Below are 7,461 nucleotides of genomic sequence, written 5' to 3'. Positions count from 1 at the left end.
GGACCAAGATGGGGCAGTCTCCAATTCTAAGCCCTTTTCTTCTTCCACATTTACTCTCCAGGCACAAGTGTATCAACTGTCCCGAATGAAAGCCTTCAGTACTCAGAGACTAAACCAGAAAAGCAGAAAGAGCTGTAGAATATTGGGGAAAATATGAGCTCTCTTACTTTCTGGCAGGCTGTGAAGTTTCTTTTTATTTTTTTTTTTAAGAGAGAATTTTTTAATTTAACTTTACTATATTAATTCATTCATTTATTTTAATTTGACCAGAGAGAGACAGAGCTAGAGAGAGAAAGGGAAAGTGAAAACCAAGCCACCAGGTCCAGGACTCAAAACATGGTCGGCCATATGGGAGTCCAGTGTCCTCAGCCACCATGCCACCTGCTGGCCCCCAGGCTATGGAGTTTCAATAAAGATATTTCCCATGTGCTACATTTTTTTCCTCTTAGGTTTTGTAAACTATTTCACTTATACCCACTTATACACAAGTGGCTTATCTTAAAAGGTCATCATGAGGGGCAAGCAGGTAGCATAATGGTTACTCTGCCGTACTCCCATATGGTCAACTGCAGTTCAAGTCCCAGACCCGGCAGCTGGAAAATCACACTGGGCACATGCGTGTGTGTGCCTGAAATCTCAGAAAAAGAAGGGATTATGGCATGACCATCTCCCCAGGGGGATGATTTCTCACTTTTTCTCTCACTCTCTCTGTCTCTTTCTCTCTAGCAGATATACGTGCCCTATAGCAAAAACCTTAAAAAAAAAAACAAAAGTATTATGAAGGGCAACCTTAGGCACAGCACACAAGATAAACTGTCAAAATACACAACGAGTCCATTTGCTATGGGAAATGTGTGTGTGTGTGTGTGTGTGTATGTGTGTGTGTGTGTAAAACATTTATGTGGGGGCCGGCAGGCAGCATTGTGGTTAAGGCACTGGACTCCCACATGGCCGACTGCAGTTCGAGTCCCGGACCTGGCAGCTTGCTTTCTCTTTACCTCTCTCTCTCTTGCTCTGTCCCTCTCTGGCCAAATCAAAAATGAATAAGTAGGAGTCAGCAGGTGGTGTGGCGGTTAAGGGCACTGGACTCCCACGTGGCTGACTGTGGTTCAGATCACAGGCCTGGTGGCTTGCTTTCTCCCTTCCCCTCTCTTTCTCTCTCTCTCTCTCTGGTCAAATTAGAAAATAGTAATAATAATAAAGTTAAATAAAATAATTCTTTTAAAAAATACATAATTGGCGCTGCTGGAGCCAAGTTGGAGGAGAACACACGAGAGCCCTGCCCCTGGCGAACCATGGACGCCTGGGGGGGGTGGGGGGGGGGGGGCGTTTACGATGGCTACTGTAGGTGGTGGGATCTTCCAAGCAATCAAAGGTTTTCACAATTCTCCGGTGGGAGTAAACCATAGACTTCAGGGAACTTGACATCTATTAAAGCAAGAGCTCCACAGCTGGAGGTCCTCAGTTTGCTGAGGACTCTTCCCCGTGGCCTTCAGCCCAGTTACCATCCTCACCTTTGGAGACTATCAACAATATCAGTAGGACTTCTTTCCCAGAATTTCTTCCACGGGATGAGCTATAGTTCAAGATGGAGCTCAAAAAATCAAGTTGCAGTCTGTTCTTAAAACCATAGGTGGGGCCAGCCGGCGGCATGGTGGTTGAGGTGCTGGACTCCCACATGGCCGATCACAGTTCAAGTCTCAGACCGGGCAGCTTACTCTCTCACTTTCTCTCTCTCTCCTTCTCTCGTCACATTAAATAATAATAATAATAACAAATAAAATTAAACATTTTTTAAAAATAAATAAAATGAAATAAAACCATAGGTGAGACAACTGAGGCCAAATAGGCTATAAAGAGGCATTTAGAAACCTTTTTTATTTAACAGAATGTGTTTTCAAAGACAATACATTTATTTATTCACGCTTGGATTGCATTTGTGGTGAGAATAAATGTCTAATATCATTTAAAGAAACTATTATAAGCTCTTAGAAGATGAAGGAGCAAAGGGCAAAAGTAACAGTGGAACATGACCTTCATTTCCTTGGGGGCTTCTTGGCCTGGTTCTGTGTGTTCTGTGATTCAAATAATAAAAAGCCCCTGGAACTTAACCGTTCCTATAAAAAATTTTTAAAAATAAATAATTAATTAAAGTTAAATAAAAATAATTCTGAAAAAAAAAAATATATTATGTGTAAATGCAGAGGAAGGGGCTGAGATGTTTATATACCAGACTGACGATAATGCCTTCCTCTTGGGCACGTGGGGGAAGCACTGAGTCCAGGACTTCCAAAAGGACTCCAGCCTTCTCGGCAATGTTTCATTTTTTATGAGAAATACATCTCTTTATTACTCGTACAATTACAAAGGAGGGCCAGCTTGTGGTGTGGTAGTCAAGGTGACTGGATTCTAGGTGGCAACAGTGAGGCTTGAGCCCAGACATGGCAGCCTGAAAAGCATGCTGGGAGAGCTTGTGTGCGTACCCATCTCGAAAGGAGGGAGGGATGGAGGAGAAGGGACTACTGCCTGATTATTCCCCACAGGGGGGGTGTTTTTTGTTTTTTGTTTTTTTCTTTCTCTTTCTCTGTCCCACTGGTAAATGCATAGCTTCTCTGGCGAAAAAAAAAAAAATTTAAGTAAATAGTATGGACTGGTACTATACTGCAGTAGTTAAATGCTGTTCACAGGTAGCCAGATTCCGCATGAGGAAACAGGGTTCAAGTCCTGGCCCCTGCTTGAAAACCGAAGCACAAATATACTATGGAAAATTACACAGCTATAAGACACAGTGCGATCCTACGTTTGACGCCAACGGGATAAACGTAGAGGACTTAATGTGGAGCGAAGTGAGCCAGACCTTGAAAGAGAAATCCCTGCTGAGCCTGCTATGAATGTCTGCCTTCCACGGCAGAGGTCGAATTGAAGACGTGATGGTGGACAGGGTGGGTGTGGATGCTTGAGACTGAGGGGGAGCCGAGGGTGGGTGTGAGGTGCAAGGGTCAACAACATTTGACAAATGGAAAAGTGTACATTTCTGTGTTAAAAATACATCTATTGGGACCCAGAGATGATATAATGGTTACGTTGCTGGTCTTCCACATGGCTGACCACTGTCCAAGTCCCTGACCCGGAAGCTGACACTGAGCACGTGTGTATGCGTGCCCACAATCCTGAGAGGAGAATAGAGGGGCTGTAGTGTGGCCCTCCCCCCCGGGGCAGGGGGATTTCTCGCTTTCTGTCTCTCTGATGTGCACAAACACCCTATAGCAAAATTCTCTCTTAAAAAAAGAAAACTGGAGCCAGCAGGTGGCACAGTGGTTAAAGGTGCTGGATTCCCACATGGCCGACAGCGGTTCAAGTCCCTGACCGGCAGCTTGCTTTCTCGCTTTCCCTTTTTCTCTGTCTCTGTCTCTCTCTGGTCAAATTAAAATAATAATACTAGCAAATGGAATTAAATAAATAAATAATTCTTTTAAAAAAATATAGTATACATCATGATGAAGATTTTATGTAAAATGTGAAATTAATCTGAAAATAAGAAAGGTGAAAGAAAAACATACAGGGCATCCAGAACCCTAATGAGATGGGGAGGAAAAAGACTGCAGCAAGACCAGGGCTCACGGTGGTTGGTGCTCTCCCCCTCTCTCCCCCTCTCTCCCCTCTCTCCCCCTCTCTCCCCCTCTCTCTCCCTCTCTCTCCCTCTCTCTCTCTCATGCACATGTACACATTCTTTAGCATTAAAAAAAAATCACTTATGGGGCCAGCAGGTGGCATAGAGGTTAAGGTGTTGGACTCCATATGACCAACTTCAAGGTTCAAGTCCTGGATCTTGCAGCTTGGAAATCATGCCAGGGGTGTGTGTTTGTGTGTGTGTGTGTGTGTGTGTGTGTGTGTGTGCCCACAATCCTGAGAGGAAGCTAGAGGAGGCGGTATGGCAGTATGGCCACCCCCCTGGGGTGATTTCTCACTTTTCCTCTTTCTCCCTCTAGTGAGCATGTGTGTCCTATAGCAAAAACAACAACAACAAAATTAAATTACAATCAATAAGTTAAGAAAGGTCCAGATGGTGGGGCCAGCAAGTGGTTAAGGGTGCTGGACTCCCTCATGGCCAACTGTGGTTCAAGTCCTGGACCTGGCGACTTGCTTTCTCACTTTTCTTCTCTCTCTCTCTGTCCCTCTCTGGTCACATTAAAATAAATAAATGAACGAATGAATAATAAAAATGAATAATTCTTTAAGGAAAAAAAAAAAGTCAGGGGGCTGAATGGCCCAGCAATAAAACACAATACCCTGTGAGGCTGACCCACGAGAAGGTTCAGGGGTTGTGTCAATACTTAAAAAAAAAAAAAAAGTCCAGATGGCATTTAGTAGTGCACAGCTATAAATTTGGGTCTTAATATCTGTATGGGTATATATCTTTTTTTATATTCACATCTTTCTATTTGTCATCTAAATATGAGAGTACGACATTATTAAATTTCTAACAAAAAGGGTGCTTTAATTCACAAGAACACTTTGCAAGCATTAAGACCTTCTCTCTCCTATGAAATTTCTATTCTCACAGGAAAGAAGCTGGGTAAGTGAAAAACATAAATCAAGAATCAAAACTTAAGAACAAATTAGGGGCCAGCAGATGGCATAGCATTTATGTCGCTGGACTCCCACATGGCCAACTGTGGTTCGAGTCCCAGACTCGGTGTCTTCAAAATCACTCTGAGCATGTGTGTGTGTGTGTGTGTGTGTGTGTGCTCAAGATCCCGGGAGGAGAATGGAGAAGTGATTGTGGAGCGGCCACCCCCCTGGGGGGTGTTTTCTCACTTTCCCTCTCACTGTCTCTGTCTGTCTGTCTCTCCCCTCTGTGAACACACACACCCTAAGGCAAAAACCTGACGAGAACATGTATGATTAAGCTACAATGCAGCATCTTCTGGATGGGAAATTACATTTTGTATGCTGTGACAATGCTCAGTGAATAAATGTAAATTAATTAATTAAAAAATAAGAAATGAAAAAAGATTTTAAAAATTAAAAAAATTAAAAACCTAAAAACAAACTTAAAGCAAGAGCGCTAAAATGGAGAATGCCGTCCTGGAGAAGGAAGTTGCAGATAAGACTCAAAAATAGGTCACGCGCTTGCTGGGACTGGACGGCAAACTTGCTTCTGAGTTTCCTGGGAGCCACGGAGGGGATAGGAAAATGCAATTCCTTACATAACACTTTTCAGAAAAAAGGATGCATAACAATTACACAGTGGGACAAAGCTTGCCAGGAAATTCTGAGAAGAATTTTATGCAGGTATTATTATTGTTGTCCCTTGTGGAAACTGAGACTCAGAATGACTTTGTAACTGCCTGGTATCCCCTACCAGCAAGAGGTTGGCAGGAAATTACCCTGGCAACTTTTCATTTGTATCTTGTTTCATTCTGGCCTCAGCAACGCTGTGAGAAATAGGCAGTCAATACTATAAGAAACAGCTATTTTTTTTTTTCTTTTTTGGAGAGGTTTTCGTTACAGGGCACGTGTGCTCACCAGAAAGACAGAGAGAGACAGAGAGACAGAAAGCGAGAAATCACCCCCCAGGGGGGATGGCCACGCCACAACCCCTTCTCCTCCATTCTCCTCTCGGGATCTTGGGCACGCACACACACGCACCCGGCGTGAGTTTAAGCCGCCGGGTCCAGGACGCAAACCGCGGTCGACTACATGGGAGTCCAGTGACATAGCCATTACGCTAACTGCTGGTCCCAGAAACATCTATTTTTGAACCTATTTCAGAGACAAAAAAATGGTAGCTCCGGAAGGCTGAGGTGCCCGAGGGTACAGAAGGAAAAGGTGAAGGAGGGTCCAGGACGGTCCCTGGGTCTTGTACTCTAGGAGGCCAGGAGGTCTCGGAAACACCCCGTCTCTTACCACAGTGGCCGCTTCACCCTCCGAGTTCCTGTGCCCACAGACCCTACTGCGTGCCGTTCTGCAAACACAGGGTCCTTTTCACACAATTCCCCATTCCTGAGTGCTCTCCCTGGAGAAGTCTCCTCGTTCCTCAATAGGCAGGTACTCTGGTACTGTTGATCATAACCATTCACGCACTTACCAGGACGCAGTACAATTCTGTTTTTAAAAATCTAGTGTCTTCTTCAGATGTGGAGTTCTGTAAGGATCTGGAATTTATCTGAATCATCTTTAAATGCTCAGAGCCTAGCAGGGTGCTGAGCACAGAGCAGGTGCTCAATGAATGCTTTCTAAATGACTGTGTGTTATCTGTGAACCTGCCCTCATTCTGGGGCATACGATAACCTATGGCAGTGTGTGTACTCCAGAATAATTGATCATTTCCCTGGAAATACAAGAAACAACAGCCAGGAAGCAATTAGAGAACAAACTAGATGTCGTCAGATGCCAAACCACGTGGTTTGAGTTCTGAGCACTGAGAAGGAGAAGGAGCGTGAGTGCTGTGGTCAGGCGTGTGGAGCAAGCTTGAGGGATGCGAAGCAGAACCGGGCTAAGATGAGGCGCCCTCCCCTCCCCAGACCCATTATCGTATTACCCAACAGCAGTGGATGGGCAAAGGAGTTGACAAAGGCGGACCCCTCCATACGGCGGCAGCGGAGCAATTCTCCATCGGATAATGAAATCTTCAACTTTTCTTTCTTTTTTCTTTCTTTCTTTTAGCTTTTGTTATTGGGTGCTTGCACTCACCTCAGAGAAACAGAGAGAGAGAGGGAAAGTGAGAAATCATCGCTAAAGGGGGGTGGCCACACCGCATTCCCTTTCCTCCATTCTTTTCTAGGGATTTGGGGCATGCATGCACATGAGCCCAGCGTGAATTCCAAGCCACTGGGTTTGGGACTTGAACCACAGGGTTGGCAATGTGGGATCTAGCCACTTTAACCTCCACACCACTTGCTGGCTCAAGTCTTGAACTTTTTAAACAGTAGGAAGGATAATGAAGATTGTTCTATGTTCCCAAATCCAGAGAGGAGAATGGAGGAGAAGGGACTGAGGTATCGCCATCCCCCCTTCCTCTGACTCTCTGTCTCTCTCCAGCAAGTGCATGTGACCTATGGCAAAAAGTCTTAAAGAAAAAATTGTTCCGCTGAACAAGAGGAAAGGGGGACCCACGAAAATGAACTTCCATTTGTTTCAATCTTCTTCCTGTTAAAGTAAATGTTAAAGGCTCATTAGATTTTGAAGTATTTAAGTTGAAAGTACCTTAATGCGTGGTTTAACTTTTAATATCTATGGGTGATAGTTAAAATTTGATACACTGTTTAATTTCTAGACTTCTGTTTTCTCAGCAGTAAATATGATGAGATTAATGGCAGGTCAGAAAGCCCCTTTCCAGGGGTTTGAGAAGGTCACCAAAGTGTGACTAAGAAGGTCACCCATGTCATACCTGCCTCCACCCTTACCTGCTAGTGTCCTGTTGGGATATTTCTTTCTTTCTTTTTTCTTTTTCTTTTT

Source organism: Tupaia chinensis, unplaced genomic scaffold (assembly GCF_000334495.1).
Source record: "Tupaia chinensis unplaced genomic scaffold, TupChi_1.0 Scaffold000377_2, whole genome shotgun sequence".
In the NCBI taxonomy this organism is placed as follows: Eukaryota; Metazoa; Chordata; class Mammalia; order Scandentia; family Tupaiidae; genus Tupaia; species Tupaia belangeri.
Note: the sequence above shows the minus strand (reverse complement) of the source record.